The following is a 22,450-nucleotide window of genomic DNA, read 5'->3' on the forward strand; positions in this document are numbered from 1 at the left end:
CGGTTAAAAAGAAATAGAATTAGGGACCAGAGAGATGGCATGGAGGTAAGGTGCGTTTGCCTTGCAAGCAGGAGGACGGTGGTTCGAATCCCGGCGTCCCATAAGGTCCCCCGAGCCTGCCAGGAGCGACTTTTGAGCACGGAGCCAGGAGTGACCCCTGAACGCTACCGGGTGTGCCCCGAAAAAACAAAACAAGACAAAACAAAAAGTGCGCACTGTGTCCGTGACTGCATAACGAGTCCCTCGCCCTCTCCGGCCTCCCCGGCCCGGCCAGGCTCGAGGCCCGCAGCCGGCCCCGCCCGGTCCCGCTCGGCCAGGCCCTCCCCCTCCCAGGCGGGTTGGGTTGGGTTCGGTTCGGACCCGCGGCCACGCACCTGCCAGGGACAAGGCGGCGGCGGCGGCGGCGGCGGCGTTCCGGTCGTCGGGTGGTCGGGCGTCCAGTCCTCCCCGCGGCTGCTCCGAGTCCGGTCGCGACAGCCGCCCGGCGCTTCCGCACTGCGGGCCGAACCCCGAGCCCGAACCGACTCCGCCCGACTCCGCCCTGGGCAACCCCAGCCGCGCCCGCCGGAACCTCGAGCCGAGTCCACGCCCGCCGGGCCTGCCCGGTGGGACTTCGGAGCGCACAGCCAGGAGGAACGCTTGAGCGTCGAAATGAAATGAAATGAAATGAAATGCAAAATTAAATTAAATTAATAAATAAAATAAAATAAAATAAATAAAATAAAATGAATAAAAAATAAAATAAATGAAATGAAATGAAATAAATAAAATAAATGAAATGAAACGAAATAAAATGAAATAAATAAAATAAATAAATTAATAAAATAAAATAAAATAATACAATGCAATACAATACAAAAAATAAAATAAAATAAAACAATAAAATAAAAATTGAAGATATTTTGCGTTCTTGGGAGAGATAAGAAGTGGGATATCCTATGAAAGCGCCACTTTCTTTGGGAGTGGGACGGTCCACACCAGGAACTCAGAGGGCCTCATCCTGGCTCTGTGCTCAGGAATGACTCCAGACAATGCTCCTACCAGGCTCCTGACAGGTATAGCCTTAGGCCAGGCTGCCTTGGCTGAACATGTGGTCATCTACATAGAAAGCAAGTACAGTGCCTTCCTTTCTGTGCTATCTCTCCAAGCCTCTATTCTTAATTTTTATTATTTTATTTTATTTTTTGGTTTTGGGGTCAAAACACTCGGTGACACTCAGGGGTAACTCCTGGCTATGCACTCAGAAATTTCTCCTGGCTTCGGGGACAATATGGGACGCCGGAGGATAGAACCGCAGTCCATCCTAGGTTAGCGCCTACAAGGCAGACACTCTACCGCTTGTGCCACTGCTCCGGCCCCTATTCTTACTTTTTAAAGATGTTCAATATTGTTTTGCATGGAAGTTAAGCCAGACTTTTCCACCTTCTGCGAGTGAGAGTTTTTTTCTCACACATTACCCCCAGCACTGGCTATTTTCAGTCTATTTGATTTATTCTATTCACAATGCTATGAGCTAGTATTTCATTGCTACTTTTCATTTCCCTGATGACAAGTCAAATTAACAAAGGATGTGAGATAGAAATAGGAAATTATTAAGTTGGGGCCAGACAGATAGCATGCCTTGCATGTAGAAGGACGGTGGTTCGAATCCCGACATCCCATATGGTCCCTCGAGCCTGCCAGGAGCAATTTCTGAGCGTAGAGCCAGGAGGAACCTCTGAGCACTGCCGGGTGTAACCTCCCAAAAAAGAAAATTATTAAGTTATTATAGAAAGAATAAAAGAGGACACCAAGAAATTAAAAAAAATTTCATATGCATAGATTGGAAGAATGAGTATTGTTTAAAATGAAAATCCTTCCTGAAGTATTACTCAAATTTAGTGGGTTTTTTGGTTGTTGTTTTAGTTAAAACACATTCTTTTTTATTTTTTATTTTTTTGGTTTTTGGGTAACACCCGGCAGCGCTCAGGGGTTACTCCTGGCTCTACGCTCAGAAATCGCTCCTGGCAGGCTCAGGGGACCCTATGGAATGCCAGGATTTGAACCACAACCTTCTGATTGCAAGGCAAACGCCTTACCTCCATGCTATCTCTCCGGCCCCTAAAACACATTCTTCAAGGATTTAGAACAAATACTACAATAACTTGCAGGGAATAAGACTTCCAGAATAGCCAAAGATTTTCCAAGAAAAAGAAAATAAGTAGCATTCCCTAGGTTTGTTGTTGTTTTGCTTTGTTTTTGGGTCACATGCAGCAGTGCTCAGGGTTACTCCTGTCTCTACGCTCAGAAAGCTGGCTCTACGCTCAGAAATCGCTCCTGCCAAGCTCGGGGGACTATATGGGAATGCCAGGATTCTAACCACTGTCCTTCTGCATGCAAGGCAAATGCCCTACCTACATGCTATCTCTCCAGCCCCAGCACTCCCTAGTTTTATTTTATTTAGTAACCACAAAATTAAAAATTATTTATGATTGGGTTTCAGGCATTCAATGTTTTGACACCAAACCTTCTGCTTCCCTCAATCAATGCCTCCCATTACCTGCAAGGAATTACCTGCAAAAGGCTCTTTTTCTCTCTTTCATGTATGTTTGAAACCTATCAACAACGGTACTGTAAACCATAGTACAAATACATACATACACATATACAATGTATTTATATATTAACTTCCTGGTTTTAAATTATACTATAAAACTATATCAATTAAAACAAAAGAAAGAACTTAAAAAATGGTTGTAGAGATCATACAATGAGTAAAGCACTTGTCTTGCACTCAGTGATCCCCTAGCAACCCATTTGACCCTTAGAGTCCCTCTGAAGTAATCCATTACTGCAGAACCAGAAAAAGACCTGAGCACATCCAGGTGTGGTCCAAACTAAAAAAAATTAAATCTATAGTAATCAAAAATGGTTTGATACTGGTTAGAGATAGACTCTCAGACCAACAGAATATAAATCAGAAGCAGAAACTAATGAATATTAATTTATATAGACAGCTTAATTTGTGACCAAAGAACTGAATATATGAAGTGGGACAAGAAAACTCTTTTAGGGGTTGGAGAGATACCATGGAAGTAAGGCGTTTGCCTTGCATGGAGAAGAATGGTAGTTCAAATCCCGGCATCCCATATGGTCCCCCAAGTCTTCCAGGAGCGATTTCTGAACATAGAGCCAGGAGTAACCCTTGAGCGCTACCAGGTATGACCCAAAAACACACACAAAAAACAAACACAAAAACAAAACAAAATGGGCCCGGAAAGATAGCACAGCGGTGTTTGCCTTGCAAGCAGCCGATCCAGGACCAAAGGTGGTTGGTTCGAATCCCGGTGTCCCATATGGTCCCCCGTGCCTGCAGGAGCTATTTATGAGCAGACAGCCAGGAGTAACCCCTGAGCACCGCTGGGTGTGGCCCCAAAACCAAACCAAACCAAACCAAACCAAAAAAAGAGAACCCTTTTAAGCAAATGGTTGTTGGAAAAATTGGAAACCCGATTGCAAAAGGAAGGAAGGAAGGAAGGAAGGAAAGAAGGAAGGAAGGAAGGAAGGAAGGAAGGAAGGAAGGAAGGAATTCATATCATATCATACATCATACAAAATTATATCACACATCATACAAAATGGATGGAAGACCATAGGACTTGATTAGAATCTATAAAAAGCATTGAGGAAAACAGAGGCAGAGCTCAGCAGACTAAAGACCTCTAAGGTATCTTTAGTTATTTGACTCTTTTGGCAAAGGCAACAAAACAAAAGTTAACAAATGAGACAACATAAAACTAAAGCAGTCACAAAGCTGAAATACGCACAAAAAAATGACCCATTAAAATGGGAGAGGAGATGAACACTTACCAAAAGAGGATAAGTGAATGGTATGTAAAAGTGTTCATTTTGCTACTGGAATATTGTATTTTTTCTTCTTTTCTCAAAATATGGAACGCTTCACGAATTTGCATGTCATCCTTGCACAGGAGCCATGTTAATCTTCTCTGTATTCTTCCAACTTTAGTATATGTGCTGCCGAAGCGAGCATATTGTATGTTTTAACCCAGGGATCCCCAAACTTTTTAAACAGGGGACCAGTTCATTGTCCCTCAGGCCACTGCTGATCCAGCCTATAGTTTGAAAGAAAAACTATAAACAAATTCCTAAGCACACTACACATATCTGATTTTGAAGCTTAAAAAGGGAATAAATACAATATTTAAAGTGAAGAACAAGTAAAGTTAAATGAACAACTTGCCAGTATTTCAGTGAGAACTATGAGCCTGCTTTTGGTGGACCTGTTTGAGAACCCTGCTGGAGAATGAGAGAAGTCGAGAGACAGAGAGGAGGTGTGATCTGGTGATGGGACTATTGAATTATTCCCTACTCTGTATTCTTCTCCCACCCTTGGGTGTGGCCTGGTTCCTGTCATTAAAAGCAGGGGTCTGAGGAAGGCAAATGCTCATTCTTCTGGCTTCCTCCACTTAGCTGCTTTCCTTCTTAGGAGCAGAAACTTGTACGGTAGGATTCCTGGCTTGAGTGCTGGATTTCTGGAACCCGTTCTTGTACCTTTGCACTGTGTGGATTATTTCCCATGTCAATATTTGCTTCCAGACCTGTGTCTCACCAGATTTATTTTTGCACCAAGTACAAAACTGCTGAGTGTGACCCAAAAAACTCTCATTGTTTTGGAGCCCTGGACTCCACTAGCAGTGTAGTGTATATACAGAATGGAATACTGTGCAGCTGTAAGGAATGACAAAATCATGTGATTTTCTGCAGCCTGGTTGATACTGCAAGATATCACGTTAAGTGAAGAAGGACGAACAAAAGAAGAACAAACAAAAAGAAGCATGATCACATTTATCTGTGGCATATGGAATAATGGAATGAGGAATAGCAAGAGCATTCTTGACCCTAGAGTGAAGTAAGAGGGACAGGGAAGAAAAGAAATTCATGGAGGATGGGAAGTAACAGGGGCCAGGGGTCAAGGACTTCAGGTACATCCTTGGTATAGAAGTGTGGTATATGTATATATGTAAACCACAGATCCAACATCACTGACAGTATGAGAGCTAAACTATGACAACCAAACTTTAAAATGTGCCTGTCAAGATGGCAGGCTGGGGGTGGGAGGGAAGCGGACACTGGTGGGTGGTGGGGTTGGTGCTGAAACACTATATGCCTGTAATTCATTCATTAGTAATTTAAATCATGGTGTGTGTGTGTGTGTGTGTGTTTATTTTTTTGATCACACCCAGTGGTGCTCAGGTTACTCCTGCTCGGCTCTCAGAAGCCGATCCTGGCACGCTCAGGGGACCATATGGGATGCCAGGATTCGAGTTAGGGTCCATCCTGTGTTGGCCACGTGCAAGGTAAACGTCTTACCACTGGAATACTATGCAGTCAGTGGAGTGATGGAATTGTACAATCACTGCAACTTGAAAGGAACTAGAGCATCTCATGTTAAGTGTAGATAAGCAATTGCCGTGGGACTGTGGACGTGCTTTATTTTTCTTGGCGAAACTCTCCCTGCCAGGCTCTCTGTGTTGCTGACCTTGTAAGTCTGTTTGAGCCTGTCCTCTCTCTAGTGGGACGTTTCCCTTTTAAGCCTGAACGTTACTCATGGTACTGCCCATATCTTAGGGCCTACATGTAGGAATGATTTCCCACAGACTTGGTACTAGGCAAATGCCTTGCCCACTGTACTTTCTTGTTCTCTAGAAGTCTGAACCTAATGCTACTGTAAGTAAAGGACTCAAACTACAATAATTAAAATTTTAAAATGTGTTTTTCAGAACCAGAATGATAGTACAGCAGAAAGGGCACCTAGCTGACTTGGGTTTGATTTTCAGAATCCCATATGGTCCCCCAAGCATCACTAGTACTAATTCCTGAATACAGAACCATGAGTAACCCCTGAACATCATTGGGTGTGGACCCCAAACAAACAAAAATTTGTATTTCTCATGAAGTCAGGTAGAGAGGGGTGTATAAGGGAACATGGGAACATTGGTTCAGGGATATATATGGTCACTGACATTGGTGAGATTGTATCTGAAACTTTATTGTCAACAACTTTGTAAATTACATTGCTCAAATAATTTATTTTTGTTTTTGGGCCACAACCAGCAGCGCTCAGGGGTTACTCCTGTCTCTGGGCTCAGATATCACTCCTGGTAGGCTTGGTGGACCATATGGGATGCCAGGAATTGAAGGGGTTCATTCCGGGTCACTCACATGCTAGGCAAATGCCCTGCTGCTGTGCTATTTCTTCGGTCCCTGTTCAAATAAATTTTAAAAATTAATATATCTGCCATTTCAGTGAATTAAAGACTCAAGATTCATTGAAGGTAAAGTAATGAGAGATCAAATTTCCTCAAATATTGCTTGGTACAGGCAGATGGATAGGGAGTGGCTTTATTAATGTGTTTTAAGGAAGAAATAATACCATGATATGATTAAAGAAAGCCATCACGTTACCAGCCCTGAAGTAGCTTGAAGGCATGAAGATACTAAGCAAACAGAAACTGAGGTGACATCCACAGAAGGGGGAACTCCCTTAGAAAAAGAGAAGCTCCAAGACAATCCTGGTAAAGCATATTAGACACTGAAGCTCTTCCCTTTGGCCATAACCTTGCAATAAGGCCTCAGGTGAAAGCATTTGGCTAAAGCCCTCCTATGAAACCAGTTTTATAAAGGTAATTAGGACACTAGAGATTTGCCTACTCTTCAATCTGAGATGTGCACACTTGGCTTTTTCCTGTCAGGAGAAGCTTGTGCTCTCTCTTGAATCTATCCCCTCTCTCTTGCCCTTTAACCTCTTCTGCCTTCTAAATTTCTCTGAATAATACTATTTTGTTTCAATGTTTACATGTTCCTAAAATTCTTTTCTGCAAGGTAGGGTGACATTCCTAAAAAACCTGGGTGGAGGTGTGAGAACTGATTTTCCTTTATTATGTGAAGAGCACTTACCCACAGTTCCTGAGTTCAGTTGTTCACAGCCCAAGTTCACAGTTCCATGAGAACATGGATGTAGGAACCAGTTTCTGTGCCATGTAGACCTTGTCGACTTTAGGCTGAGCTTGATGGCTGATTAGAGGGGTTGGGGGATGACAGCATCTGCGGAGATGTTTGTAGCTGACTTGACCACTTTGTCCCACCACAGGGACTTTCTGGGGGTCAAGAATGGTTGAACAGGGGCTGGAGAGACAGCATGGAGATAAGACATTTGCCTTGCATGTAAAAGGACGATGGTTCAGATCCCGGCATTCCATAGGGTCCCCTGAGCCTGCCAGGAGCGATTTCTGAACGTAGAGCCAGGTGTAACCCCTGAGCGCTGCCAGGTGTGACCCAAAAACCAAAAAAAATAAAAAGAAAAAAAAAAAGAACGGTTGAACAGAGAAGTAGAAGAATACTTTTCTTCAGGCTTCTTCCCTTGAACCCCTCTCAAGACACATAAAAAACTGAATAAAAAAAAGAAAAGATACAGAAGGGGTATTCATTTGATACCAGACTCTAGTATTTATTACCCAGGAACTGAACACAAATTTAACTGCACCCGCTATTTCATCATTACCACTTTACAGGCTTGTGAGAGACCAATTTTTGAGGCAGGAGATAGAGTATAGAGGTACAAAATACTTGCTTTGCAGATGGCTGTGTCAATTCTGACCCTCAATGCCATATAGTCTCCTAAAGGCCATCAGGAGCTCTAACCCCCAAGCACAGTCCTGAGGGTAGCCCTGTCTCATGATAGTTTATGGTTCCCAACCCCTTTCGCCCCCAAGAGTCAACTTAGGTGATGTCAACAAAAGGGATATAATGGAGAACCCCAAGTGCCATCCTTCCAAAAACATTTTTTTTTTGGTTTTTGGGCCACACCCGTTTGACGCTCAGGGGTTACTCCTGGCTATGTGCTCAGAAATCGCCCCTGGCTTGGGTTGACCATATGGGACACCGGGGGATCAAACCTCGGTCCATCTGCTTGCAAGGCAGACACCTTACCTCTAGCACCATCTTCCCGGTCCCCCAAAAACATTTTTAAGGGGCCGGAGTGATAGCATAACAGCAGGGTGTTTGCCTTACAATCAAGCCCCAACATCCCATATGATCCCCCCACCTGCCAAGAGCGATTTCTGAGTGCAGAGCCAGGAATAACCCCTGAGCACTGCCAGGTGTGGCCCCAAAACCAGAAACCAAAACCAAACCAAACCAAACAAACAAACAAAAAAAAAATCCCAAGAAATAAAAAAGCTATATATTAAAAAAAAATTTTTTTAAACTCCTCCAAATTGTCAGAAACCTCTTTATTGGAACTTAGAAGAGAGAGAAGAATTTAGTCAGTAAGCAAATGAGTAATCAGGAGAAAGGCTCCAGAAACCAGGAAGCAGATCTTTTTTTCTGCCTTTTTTTTGGGGGGGGGTCGGGGGTGAACCACAGTCAGTGACACTTGGGTTTACCCCTGGCTATGTGCTCAGAGGGTGGGTGGGAGGTATCGATGGTGGGAAGGGGTGAAGGGGTGAAGGGGGGTGTTCTGATTATGACTGAAACCTAACTACAATCATGCTTGTAATCATAGTGTTTAAAACACACACACACACACACTCACACACACACACACACACACACACATTAATAATAAAAGAAAAAGAAATCACTCCTGGCTTGGGGGACCATACGGGACACTCAGGTCTGTCTTGGGTCAGCCCGTGCAAGGAAGCAGATCTTTCTGGTGCTTTAAATTTGCTTTCAGTTTCACTTCCCTTGCCAGCCACTTCCAGAATGGAAAGAAAGCTCTTGGTTGTGTTTGTCTGTTTTGACTTACCTGGGATTCTTTGAAGAACTGATGCTTGTTTTCCCTCACTGAACCACTGAAGCAACTTTTGGCTGGAGAGATAGCACAGAGGTAGGGCGTTTGTCTTGCACACAGCCCATCCAGGACAGACAGTAGTTCAAATCCCAGCATCCCATATGGTCCCCTGTGCCTGCCAGGAGCGATTTCTGAGCGCAGAGCTAGGAGTAACCTCTGAGTGCTTCTGGTTGTGACCCAAAAACCAAACCAAACAAATAAAAAAAAGAAAGGCAGCAACTTTAAAGACCCTCTTTGGACTAAAATAATAGCAGGAACCAAGCCTGTTGCCATGTTTGTACATGCCAGCTCCATAGACTTACTCTTTCCTTTCTTTTTTTTATTATTTGTTTTTATTTATTTTTTATTAAACACCTTGATTACATACATGATAGTGTTCGGGTTTCAGTCATGTAAAGAACACCACCCATCACCAGTGCAACATTCCCATCACCAATGTCCCAAATCTCCCTCCTCCCCACCCGACCTCCGCCTGTACTCTAGACAGGCTTTCCATTTCCCTCATACATTCTCATTATTAGGACAGTTCAAAATGTAGTTATTTCTCTAACTCTTTCTCATCACTCTTCGTGGTGAGCTTCCTGAGGTGAGCTGGAACTTCCAGCTCCTTTCACTTTTGTGTCTGAAAATTATAATTGCAAGAATATCTTTCTTTTTTTTTTTTTTTTTTTTTTTTTTTTTTTTTGGTTTTTTGGTTTTTGGGTCACACCCGGCGGTGCTCAGGGATTACTCCTGGCTGTCTACTCAGAAATAGCTCCTGGCAGGCACGGGGGACCATATGGGACACCGGGATTCGAACCAACCACCTTTGGTCCTGGATCGGCTGCTTGCAAGGCAAACGCCGCTGTGCTGTCTCTCCGGGCCCTATCTTTCATTTTTTTTAAAACCCATAGATGAGTGAGACCATTCTGTGTGTTTCTCTCTCTCTCTGACTTATTTCACTAAGCATAGTAGATTCCGTGTACATCCATGTATAGGAAAATTTCATGACTTCATCTCTCCTGACAGCTGCATAAGATTACATTGTGTATATGTACCACAGTTTCTTTAGCCATTCGTCTGTTGAAGGGCATCTTGGTTGTTCCCAGAGCCTGGCTATTGTGAATAGTGCTGCAATGAATATAGGTGTAAGGAAGGGGTTTTTGTATTGTATTTTTGTGTTCCTAGGGTATATTCCTAGGAGTGGTTTAGCTGGATTGTATGGGAGCTCGATTTCCAGTTTTTGGAGGAATCTCCATATCGCTTTCCATAAAGGTTGAACTAGACGGCATTCCCACCAGCAGTGGATAAGAGTTCCTTTCTCTCCACATCCCCGCCAACACTGTTTATTCTCATTCTTTGTGATGTGTGCCATTCTCTGTGATGTGAGGTGGTATCTCATCATCGTTGTTTTGATTTGCATCTCCCTGATGATTAGTGATGTGGAGCATTTTTTCATGTGTCCTTTGGCCATTTGTATTTCTTCTTTGTCAAAGTGTCTGTCCAGTTCTTCTCCCCGTTTTTTGATGGGATTAGATGTTTTTTTTCTTGTAAAGTTCTGTCAGTGCCTTGTATATTTTGGAGATTAGCCCCTTATCTGTTGGGTATTGGGTGAATAGTTTCTCCCACTCAGTGGGTGGCTCTTGTATCCTGGGCACTATTTCCTTTGAGGTGCAGAAGCTTCTCAGCTTAATAGAGTCCCATCTGTTAATCTCTGCTTTCACTTGCTTAGAGAGTGCAGTTTCCTCCTTGAAGATGCCTGTAGTCTCAATGTCCTGGAGTGTTTTGCCTATGTGTTGTTCTATATATCTTATGGTTTTGGGTCTGATATCGAGGTCTTTAATCCATTTGGATTTTACCTTAGTACATGATGTTAGCTGGGGGTCTAAGTTCAATTTTTTGCAAGTGGCTAGCCAGTTGTGCCAACACCACTTGTTGAAGAGGCTTTCCCTGCTCCATTTAGGATTTCCTGCTCCTTTATCGAAAATTAGGTGATTGTATGTCTGGGGAACATTTTCTGAGTATTCAAGCCTATTCCACTGATCTGAGGTCCTGTCCTTATTCCAATACCAGACTTACTCTTTTCTTGAAAGAGATGCTATGAAAAATCATGGGTACACTAGCCAGGCAGTTGAAAACTGGCAATCTCGGGAGGGAAGGGCGGGCAAAGCCCCAGCCCTGCCGAAGCCACCCCTGCTGAGTCCACCACCCATAATTGCCACTTTGAATATGGCCCTGCTTTCCCACTCCTCTACAATTCTCTGCAGAGAATTTGACCAAACTTCAGGTATGCAGTATTTTGGCTGATGACACCAGGGCTTTTGAGGAGTGCGAACCCTCCCCCTACATTCTACTTCCAGGAGACCTGGCAGCAGAGAACAAACACCACAAAAGTCACAGTATTAGTAATAGTGCTTTGAACTCCTGGTCTTTACAGCCACATCTGAGGCTGTGGGACAAGATGCTGTCATCTCCTTTTTTTTTTTTTTTTTTTTTTTTTTGCTGTTTTTGAGCAGCATCCAGCGGTGCTCAGGAGTTACTCCTGGCTTTAAGTTCAGAAATCGCTTCTGGCAGGCTCTGGGGACCATTTGGGAAACTGAAGATGGAACTAGGTTTGGTCCTGGGTTAGCTGTGTGCAAGCAAATGCCCTCAGAACTCACTAATTTAGATACCAATGTGTAGCTGAGGTCACTTAATGTTCTGGAAACAAATAAAATAATGGTGTCACCTAGTAACAAGGGATTACTAAACCTTCTTCCAATGTCTCAATAACCTCACTGGAGTTCCAATAATTTTCACAAATTTGTTTGTTGCTGTATTTCTTTTTATTATTTTTTCTATCTTTTCTTACTTTTTTTCTTTCTATTTTTTGAAAAAAAATTTTGTTCTCACTTATCTGGAAACAAATGTATTATGGTCAACTATGTCAACTGTGTGATGCATGTTCTTTACATAAACTAAGTAAAATAATAATAACAGAGCAAACAGTAAAAGTTTCAAGGTCTTAGAGGTAAAGCATGATAGGAAATGCCAGGAGTGAGACTTTTAATTTTGTTTTTGTTTTTGAGTCACACCTGGCAGCGCTCAGGGGCCATTCCTAACTCTATGCTCAGAAATCACCCCAGCAGGCTCGGGGGACCATCTGGATGCCGGGATTCAAACTACTGTCCTTCTGCATTTAAGGCAAACACCTTTTCTCCATGCTGTCTCTCCGGCCCCATTAAATTTTTTTAAATTTAATTTGGCATATTGAATATTGTCTTTTTTTTTGTTTTTTTTTTGGGTTTTTTTTTATTATTTTTTATTTTATTTTATTTTATTTTTGGTTTTTTGGGCCACACCCGTTTGATGCTCAGGGGTTACTCCTGGCTATGTGCTCAGAAATCGCCCCTGGCTTGGGGGGACCATATGGGACGCCAGGGGATCGAACCGTGGTCCTTCCTTGGCTAGCGCTTGCAAGGCAGACACCTTACCTCCAGCGCCACCTACCCGGCCCCTATTTTTTATTTTTTATTTTTATTTTTTTGGTTTTTTGGGCCACACCGGTGGTGCCCAGGGGTTACTTCTGGCTGTCTGCTCAGAAGTAGCTCCTGGCAGGCACGGGGGACCATATGAGACACCAGGATTCAAACCAACCACCATAAGTCCTGGATCAGCTGCTTGCAAGGCAAACACCACTGTGCTATCTCTCCGGCCCCTGAATATTGTCTTAATAAAAGTTTTTTAATCATTTCTAAATTGTAGGCATGGTGATTTCTGATATTGATAATGACAGGGTTTCATGCATATGATATTCTAGCACTACATTCTCCACCAGAGGGTCTACTTCCTCCATTTTCCATGTCTACCTGCACCCTCATTCCCCTCATCCTGCCCACCTCACTTGAGAATGACTTTTTGGAGTTACTCTAGGCCCTGCACTCAGAAATCACTTCTGGCAGGCTTGGGGGACAATATGGGATGCCAGGGATTGACCTGGGTCAGCCGCATACAAAGCAAATGCCCTATCCTCTGTTCTATCGCTTCAGACTTGATAGTGAGACTTTTGTATTTGGTTTTAGTTTTGGTTCTGGGCCTAGGTTTTGCCTGGGACTATTCGGGACCACTGGAACCAGGACCTCTTACAGGCAAAACCTGTTCCCCTCAGTCTATTAAGCTCTCTCACCCCAGCAGTAAGTTTTTCATAATATCGTAGTTTCTAGCATTAAGTGTTCAAACACCAATCCAGTTTGACCTTCATTCTACCAATGTCCCTAATTTACCACCCACCACCATAGCCTGCCTCGTTGCAGGCACAAACAAATTTACTTCATATTGTTGCTATAACACAAAGGCAAATAGAATTATTAAAACTTAATCAACAGGGCCAAAGAGATAGTACAGCAGTAGGTAATTTGCCTTGCATGCAGCCAATCCAGGACAGATGGTGGTTTGAATCCCGGCATCTCATATGGTCCCCTGTGCCTACCAGGAGCCATTTCTGAACGCAGAGCCAGGAGTAGCCCCTGAGCATCACAGGGTGTGGTCAAAAAACAAAAACAAAAAATCACCTTAATCAACAAGGGGCCGGAGAGATAGTACAGAGGTAGGGTGTTTGCCTTGCATGCAGTCGATCTAGAAACGACCTTGGTTCAATCCCCAGGGTCCCATATGACCAAGCCAGGAGCGATTTCTGAGCTCATAGCCAGGAGTAACCCCTGAGCGTCACAGGGTGTGGTCCAAAAAGCAATAAACAAAAACAGAAAAAACTTAATCAACAAGGGTCAATTTGGGTCTGAGAGATAGCATGGAGGTAGCGCATTTGCCTTGCATGCAGAAGGACGGTGTTTCGAATCCCGGCATCCCGTATGGTCCCCCGGGGCTGCCAGGAGCGATTTCTGAGCATAGATCCAGGAGGAACCCCTGCGCGCTGCTGGGTGTGACCTAAAAAAACAAACAAACAAACAAAAAACAAAACAAAACAAAACAAAAAACAAGGGTCAATTTGAAATAATTATATCTTCCCATGATATTACTAAAGTTTGTATCTAAGGATTTACTGGTCTGTGTTTAATGTTTGTTAGGCCTTCTGTGTTACTGTTTTAGGCTCTCTGTGCTTGGTAGATTTCTATGTAACCTCCCCACTTACATTTCCTATGATTCTACTGGGTTGACAATACAATGAAATTTTGAGGTATCAAATGGCCAACTATGACTATGCAGTAGTAAAGGATCTACAGATCTGAAACAAATTTGGTGGCTTGGCAGTTTGATAAAGTCATGTTGCAGAGCGGGGTTGTTTTTGTTAGAGGGTGTTTATGTGGCAATGGGCTGCTGTGATTTGGGGCAGAAAGAGAAATCTATCCCCACCTATTCTGAGAAGGTCCCAGCAGTATCAACCTGGACCAGATTACCTGGGAAGAGTCAGGGCCATCGTTTCTTTTGCAGCGTAGTAGAGGAACTGTGATATTTTCCTGCCAGGAAGATGGAGAGTATGGGGACCATATAAATAACTTTTTTTTTTTTTTAGTTTTGTTTTGGGTCACACCCTGCAGTTCTCAGGGTTACTCCTGGCTCTGCACTCAGAAGTTGCTCCTGGCAGGCACGGGGACTATATGGGATGCCAGAATTTGAACCTGTGTTGGCCGTGTGCAAGGCAAATGCCTTACCGCTGTACTCTCTCTGACCCCCACATGAATAACTTGACTGCACAGCTTAAGTAATTGGAAAATGACCAAAAAAAGGAATAAAAAACAGGTAGGAGGAGGAAGGAATCAATAAAACTTAGAGCAAAATGAATGAACTGAAAATAAAAAAAATTCTAAAGATCAATGAAATCAAGAGTTGGTTTTTTTTGAAGAAATAAACACGATTGATAAACTATTAGCAAGACTCAAAAAGAAAGGGAGAGAACCCAGAGATATAGCACAGTGATAGGGCATTTGCCTTGCAGCAGCTGATCCAGGTCAGATGGTGGTTTGAATCCCGGCAACCCCTATGGTCCCTCATGCCTGCCAGGAGCGATTTCTAAGTGTAGAGTCAGAAGTAACCCCTGAGTGCCACCGGGTATGACCCAAAAATAAAATAACAAACAAACAAAAGTTGAAACAGAAATGAAAGGGAAATGTCATAACCAGGGGTGGTGAATAGGATTTTTACCCTCACTCAAAATGGCAAAATGCAATATGTGTTTAATATATTATTGTTAAAATCATATGCTTTTGTATGAGTCTTTGTCTGTTTTGGCAGGTCACTGCGTGGTGTGGCTCTCTGACTCTCACAGTTTAAAATTTTGGCTCTTTGTGTCAAACTTGTTCACCACCCCTGGTCATAACAAACACCACAGAAATTTAAAGGTTAATCAAATTTACTTGGAGAATCTTATGTCACAAAACAAGAGCACCTAGAAGAAATGGATAAATGATTGGACTCCTATAACGTCCCAGGGTTGAACTTGAACAGACGTATAACTATTGAGAAAATGAAAGTGGTAATCAAAAGTTTTCCCAAAACTAAAAAATCAGGCCCAGATGGATTCACTATTGAATTCTTTTAGACCTTTGAAGAGGACCTACTCCAATCCTTTTCAGGCTCATTGAGGACAATGAGAAACAGAAAAAATCCCAGTTTCTGTTATGCTTCCATTATTCTAATACCAAAAGCAGACAGAAACACCACACAAAGAGAACTATAGGCCAATATCCTTGATGAACACAGATAAAAAATCTTCAACAACAAAAAAAAACCTAGCAAAATTGAAAGAGAAAAAACAAAACAAAACAAAAAAACTAGCAAATAGAACCCAGCAATTCATCAAAAAAATTATATATCATGACCAGGTAGGATTCATCAAAGGGATGCAAGGATGTTTTAACATAAGAAAATTAATCAATATAATAAATAATGTTAGTAAAAGAAAAAATAATATGATTAATAATATGATCATACCAATAGATGCAGAGAAAACATTTGACAAGATCTAGCATCCATTCATGATAAAAACTCTTAACAAGATGGGAATTGAAGGAACTTTTCTCAACATAGTCAAAGCCACTTACCACAAACCCATAGCAAATATTATATTCAATGGAAAAAAAAACTAAAAACCTTTTGTTTTTTTGGCTTTTGGGTCACACCCGGCAGTGCTCAGGGGCTATTTCTGGCTCTATGCTCAGAAATTGCTCCTGGCAGGCTTGGGGGACCATTGGGATGCCAGGATTCAAACCACCGTCATTCTGCATGCAAGGCAAACACCCTACTTCCATGCTATCTCTTTGTCCTTTAAAAGCCTTTTTTCTAAGATCTGGCACAGACAAAATTGACCATTCTCACCACTTCTATTCAATTAGATTAAATTAAGAAGCTTCTATACCTCAAGGAAAATGGTAACTAGGATACAATGACTATCCACATAATGGCAGACACTATTCACCCAATACTTATTTGATAAGGAGTTAGTATATAAAAATAAGGCACTGGTAGAGATAACAAGAAAAATAAAACCCTCATCTAAAAACAAGGAGGAAGAGAAGATGAACAGAAACTTCCTCACAGAAGAAACATACATGGACAAACAGCACATAAAAAAAAAGAAGACCATTAATCATCAGGAAGATACAAATCAAAATAACACCACAGAGACTGGCATACATCAAAAATAAAGAGAATAGGGGCCAGAGAAATAGCATGAAGGTAAGGCATTTGCCTTGCATGCAGAAGGACAGTGGTTCGAATCCCAGCATCCCAAATGGTCCCCTGAGCCTGCCAGGAGCGATTTTTGAGCGTAGATCCAGGAGGAACCCCTGAGCACCACCGGGTGTGACCCAAAACTACAAAAAATAAATAAATAGAAATAAAGATAATAATCAGTGCTGAGGTGGATACACAGAGAAAAAACTGCTCTCATTCACTGATGGTGTGAATGTAAACTGGTCCAGCCTTTTGGGAAAACAATATGGACATTCCTCAAAAAACTAGAAATTGAACTTTCACATGATCCAACAACACTGCTCCTGGGATTATATCCTTGAGGACCAAAAATACAATACAGAAAAACATTTGCACTCTTATGTTTATGGAAGCATTATTAATAATAGCCATAATCTGGAAACAACCCAAGTGTCAAGAGCAGATGAGTGGATAAAGTAATTGTGGTACATCTACCAATGGAATACTATTTAGCTGTTAGTAAAATGAGGCCAGGAAATTTTCTTATTCATGGATGGATATGGAGAGATAATGCTGAGTGAAATAAATCAGGAAGATAAACAGACAGAATGATCACACACATTTGAGGGATATATTTTAAAAAGATAGTATGATAATAATCAAAGATAGAGAGGTAGAAAGCTTACCAGAAATAGTGAGAACATGCAGTTAGGACAAAAAAGCTACCACTATGACAACAATAATTGAAAATGATCACAGTGAATAAGAATTTGGTGATGAAATGGAGATAAACTAATATGCATGATAACCCTTCAGTAACAACAGTTCAAACCACAGTGTCTACAAGTAGAAAAATGGGGTGGAGGGGGAGAGAGAGGGGGGGGGAGAGGGAGGGAGAGGGAGAGAGAGGGAGAGAGAGGGAGGGAGAGAGAGAATATGTCTGCTATATAGGCCGGGAAAGGGCTGGAGGGAGGATGGGAAATAAACTGGAGACTTGGTTGCTGGGAAATGTACTGGTGAAGGGATGGGCATTGGACATTGTATGACTAAAACATCAATCATGTACAACTTTGTATCTGCAGCTCACAGTGATTCAATAAAAACAAACAAAAGACAGGGGTGTGTGTGTGTGTGTGTGGAGTAGGCTGCTAGTTTATCCAGTGGTGGGTGTACAGGGTTTGTGGGCACTCGGTTCACCTTCATTCTGAGAATATTCTAGAGTTTGTAGCCTGTAATCTGGTCCCACCTGAGAAGGTTCAGCTGCTCCTCTTATTGAATTCAGTAGCAGAGATGGGACATTTCTGTCAGAGGCAAGCACAATAAGTTTGCCCTTAGCTGAGTTTTAGGCTCCGCACAAACAGGAAGCGAGGACAAAACCAAATTATAAATGACTCATCTAAAAATGAAAAATACCCCAGTGTAGAGGGAACTTGCAAAAGCCTGGAGGATACACGAATGTGTGTATACGTATATGATAGGTATATCTGCATCTTTCCAACCCTGCAAAATATTATTAAAAAATGGGGGGGGGGCAGAGCGGTAGTATAGAAAGTAAGATGCTTGCCTTGCTTGTGGTTAACCAGATTTTGATTCCCAGCCTCCCATATGGCCTCCTGAGCCACACCAGGCATGATTCCTGAATTCAGCACCAGAAGTAAGCCTGCTGACATTCTGTTGTGTGTATGTGCCACAACTTCTTTTTTTTTTTTGTCTCTTTTTTTTTTTTTTTTGGTTTTTGGGTCATACCCGGCAGTGCTCAGGGTTTACTCCTGGCTGTCCGCTCAGAAATAGCTCCTGGCAGGCACAGGGGACCATATGGGACACTGGGATTAGAACCAACCACCTTTGGTCCTGGATCAGCTGCTTGCAAGGCAAACACCACTGTGCTATCTCTCCTGGCCCCACAACTTCTTGATATGTTCATCTGTAGTTAGACATTTGGGTGTTTCCATATTCTTATTTATTTATTTATTTATTTATTTATTTATTTATTTATTTTTTGGTTTTTGGGCCACACTCAGTGATGCTCAGGTGCTACTCCTGGCTATGCCTCAGAAATCGCTCCTGACTTGGGGGACCATATGGGACGCCGGGATTGAACCCAGGTTCGTCCTGGGTCAGCTGTGTGCAAGGTAAACACACTACCATAACATAACTCTCAGAAGTCCCCTTGCTGATATCTTAACTTTGAACTTTCAGCCAAAGAACATTAAGATAAATAAAACAGAATCCATGTACAATTACTTTGCCCCTCAAGTCCCCAGATTGTAACACATTATAATATTTCTTAACAGCACACAAAGAAATCTAAAGCCATAAAACTTACATAACTCCTTAAACAGTAGAGGCATAGTATTTTTTACATTTCCATGTACATGCATATTAGCTTAAGTTAACCTCAAATTTTAAGTGGGTTTTTTTTAAGGATTAGAGTCAAAGGAGCACAGTAAAAACGGTGTTAGAGTGGCAATTGTTGTTTGCATAGGCCCACCAAAATATGAGAGGCATGGAAAGGAATAACCTTGTCCTAAATACAAAGAGACCCTACCCCAAGACAAATGATCTTAACCCCTCTTTGAAGAGGGAGGCTTGGGGAATGTGGGTCTGGAAGCAACGCTGACACAGGAAATAATCCACACCAAGTTAGGGAGATGAAACAGGTTCAGGAAATTCCACCACAAGCAAGCTTCAAGCAGAATGAGCTGGCAGACAGGCAAGCTGTGGAACAAGCCGTGGAAATCTATCTAACTTGTGGTCTTTGTTGGGAAGGGTAGGACCACCCACATGGTGGGAAGAGAGCAGGTAAGGAAGGGGCCACTCCAGAGGTTCCTCCTGCCCAGGTGGGACAAACACATGCAAAGAAGGAGCCATCCTGATTAGGATAAGACCAGTTACTCCAACAACTGTTCTCTTTTCAGCCCCATAATCTATTTATATTTCCCATCCCTAATAGTGTATTAGTGAAACTCCCCTATGCCTTCTTTAGATTATTAATGTACAACTTACTTTGCTTCAAATTATTGTGTTGGGTTTCATTTCACTGACAAATTTCTAAAATATCTAGTAAATCTGGAGACCCCTTAGTGTGTCTAGGTTAAATAGAAAACCAGCAAGATAGTACAGCAGTAAGGTGTTTGCTGACTCTGATTCAATCCCTGCCACCGTACATGGTTTCCTAAGGCCCTCCTGCTGTGATCCTTGAGAGCTAAGAGTAACCCCTGAGAGATACAGGGCATGGCCCCAACAAAACAAAAGCAAAAGAGGAACTAAAGTTATTTAAAAAAAAACTCACATACAAGCTACATACATTCCTTATAAGATACTGGTATTGTTTTTTTTGTTTGTTTGTTTTGTTTTTTGTTTTTTGGGTCACATCCGGCAGTGCTCAGGGGTTACTCCTGGCTGTCTGCTCAGAAATAGCTCCTGGCAGGCACAGGGGACCATATGGGACACCGGGATTTGAACCAACCACCTTTGGTCCTAGATCGGCTGCTTGCAAGGCAAACGCCGCTGTGCTATCTCTCCGGGCCCAAGATACTGGTATTACTAGAAAAAAAGATTTTGATTCATTTTGGTAAGTCATCAAAATCTTGCTAAGACAATATGTTGTATGGGGTACTGTAAATGGCTCTACACACTGTAATCCACTAGTGAAGGGGGAAGTGGGTCTGGAATAAGGCCATCACAGGAAATAACCCAAACCAGGCTGACCCTAAAACTACTATCAAGTAAGACTAATGCAAGAATAAGAGTTTTTTGGTTAAGTTAATTCCATGCTGCCCTTTCTTCGGAGTATTTTGTGTATGCAACTGGCAGGGTATGCCCAGATTGCTCAAGAGCTATTGGTGGCTCTCTCCTAAGTTTCCTTCCTGATGAGTTGGGGGAACGAGTGGGTAGGGACTTGGGGACCACATTGCAATGGCAGACCATAACCCTATACTATAGGGTTATATAGGGTTATAGCCTCTCTGAGGCTTTGGGCTATTATGATACGATTGTATACTTGTGCCCAAAAGAATTATAACTGAACCACGCATTTATTTATGATAAAAGATATAGGCCTACAATGACTATTTTTGCTGCTTTGAAATAGGGAGGCCTACTGGAAACTCATCACCCCTAGCCAAAACGGGAAACAAAGAATGAAGAGCTTCTCCAGAGACTGTTTGTCCTCTACATGTACACTCCTAAAATTGTGGGGTTCGGGTTACAAGCTGAAAGCCAAGGATCCAGTAGCAGCAGATTAGCAGCTGCGGCCTCAACCCAGCAGATGGGCAGGGCGGGCGTGGGAGGGGCCTAGAGGGTGAGGGCGTGTCCAACTGGGCGTGGCTATCCGGGGGCGGGGCGGGGCCTCCTCGGAACCGTTTTCCCTCCCGCGCCGCCGCCCGCCCTGCCGGGCGCTGCTCGCAAGAGTCCTGGCGGAAGCCGCCCAGTGGACTTCGCCATGACGCTTCTGGGAGTTGTAGTCTTTCCACCCGGCGGTGCTTGCGCATGGCCACGGAGGCGGGGGCTAGCGGAACTACATTTCCCAGAAGTCTTAGGGTCGGGAAGAGGCGGGGCTTGGCGTGAGCCCGCGACGTGACCAAGGCGGCTCTTTTGTAAACGCCGCTGCGGGGCTCGGGGACTGCGGGGCTCTTCGGCGGCGTCCCGAGGCGGTAATTTCTGGGCGGAGGAGTGGGTTTGCTCCGGGCTGGCGGGGCTGGCGTGGCGGGCAAAGGGTCGATGGCATTGTCCAGCTACTGAGCCGGGGAAGCCTTGTTGGGTTTTAGCCTGGGGGGCCTGTCCAGGGATGACAGGACAGTGTGTCATGTCACTATCCCTGTGTTGTCCTTGAAGTCTTTCTTCCAAGCTATCAGCAATAAAATAGAAAACAAAACAAAAAATAAAATTAAAAAAGAAAAAGGATCTATCAGCAATTGTTTTAAATATTTTGCTGGCCTCTTCTTGGGTGCATACATGTTTAGGAGTGTGATTTCTTCTTCCTATGGTGCATATCCCAGGCTGCATACATGTTAAGGAGTGTGGTTTCTCCTTCCTGTCTTGCATATCTCAGGCTGCATACATGTTTAGGAGTGTGATTTCTTCTTGTGGTGCATATCCCAGGCTGCATACATGTTTAGGAGTGTGATTTCTTTCTGTGGTACATATCCCAGGCTCTGATGTTTTGAGGGGCTAGAAGATTTGCCTTAGATTTCTCTTCATATCCCCAACTGCAGTTGACCTTCATAGTCCCCCCCCCCTTTTTTTTAAATTTTTATTATGGCCAAAGTGAATTCAAATCTTTCACAGTAATATTTAAGGCACATAATGACAATGAATGAGGGGCATTCCCACCACCATTGTTGTCCTCTCCCCATCCCTGTTCCCAGCATGCATCCCATATTTCCCTCCTTTACCCCCCAGAGTGCTAGTGTAACTAGTTGGCCCCCACTTGTACAGCTCCAAATTGTTTTTGTATGTTGTAGGTTTGTATGGTAAACTTTGAGTTTTCCCATTACTTAAGAATGGGATCTGTTGAATTGAGTATTCAAAAGATGTCTATATCTTCCTTCTCTTCCTACTTCTCCCCTCCTCTTCCTCTTCCTTCTCCTCTTCCCCGTCCTCCTCCTCTACCTCCTTCTCTTCCTCTGTCCTCCTCTTCTTCCTTCTCTTCCCCCTCCTCTTCCTCTTTCCTTCCTCCTCCTCTTCTTCCTCCTCCTCTTCCTCCTCCTCTTCCCCTCTTTCTTATTTTCCTAACCATGTAGGTTATTTGAGTATGATAAAAAGAATTGCCGACTCATTTAGTTTGATCGACTGAATTTTGAGGATCTATATTGTCTGAGAAAAATAAGTCCTAGGGCTCACATGCCTGGAAATATCAAGTCTAACTTGGAAAGTCTTTGTGCCAATGCACCCGTGCAGTTTCTGGATGGGAGAGCAGACAGACATCAGGATGGGTGACAGACTGGGCTTAGAGCTTGAGAAGGTGAG

At 43.0% G+C, this 22,450-nt stretch overlaps 1 non-coding gene across 1 annotated transcript; it reads right to left on the minus strand.

Annotated features, from left to right (window-relative positions):
• Positions 1 to 3,923: 3,923 nt before the first annotated feature.
• Positions 3,924 to 4,030, minus strand: LOC126021652 (U6 spliceosomal RNA). The gene has a single exon (XR_007500149.1). It is a non-coding gene; the product is annotated as a U6 spliceosomal RNA (small nuclear RNA).
• Positions 4,031 to 22,450: the final 18,420 nt, after the last annotated feature.

This window comes from Suncus etruscus, chromosome 10 (assembly GCF_024139225.1).
Source record: "Suncus etruscus isolate mSunEtr1 chromosome 10, mSunEtr1.pri.cur, whole genome shotgun sequence".
In the NCBI taxonomy this organism is placed as follows: Eukaryota; Metazoa; Chordata; class Mammalia; order Eulipotyphla; family Soricidae; genus Suncus; species Suncus etruscus.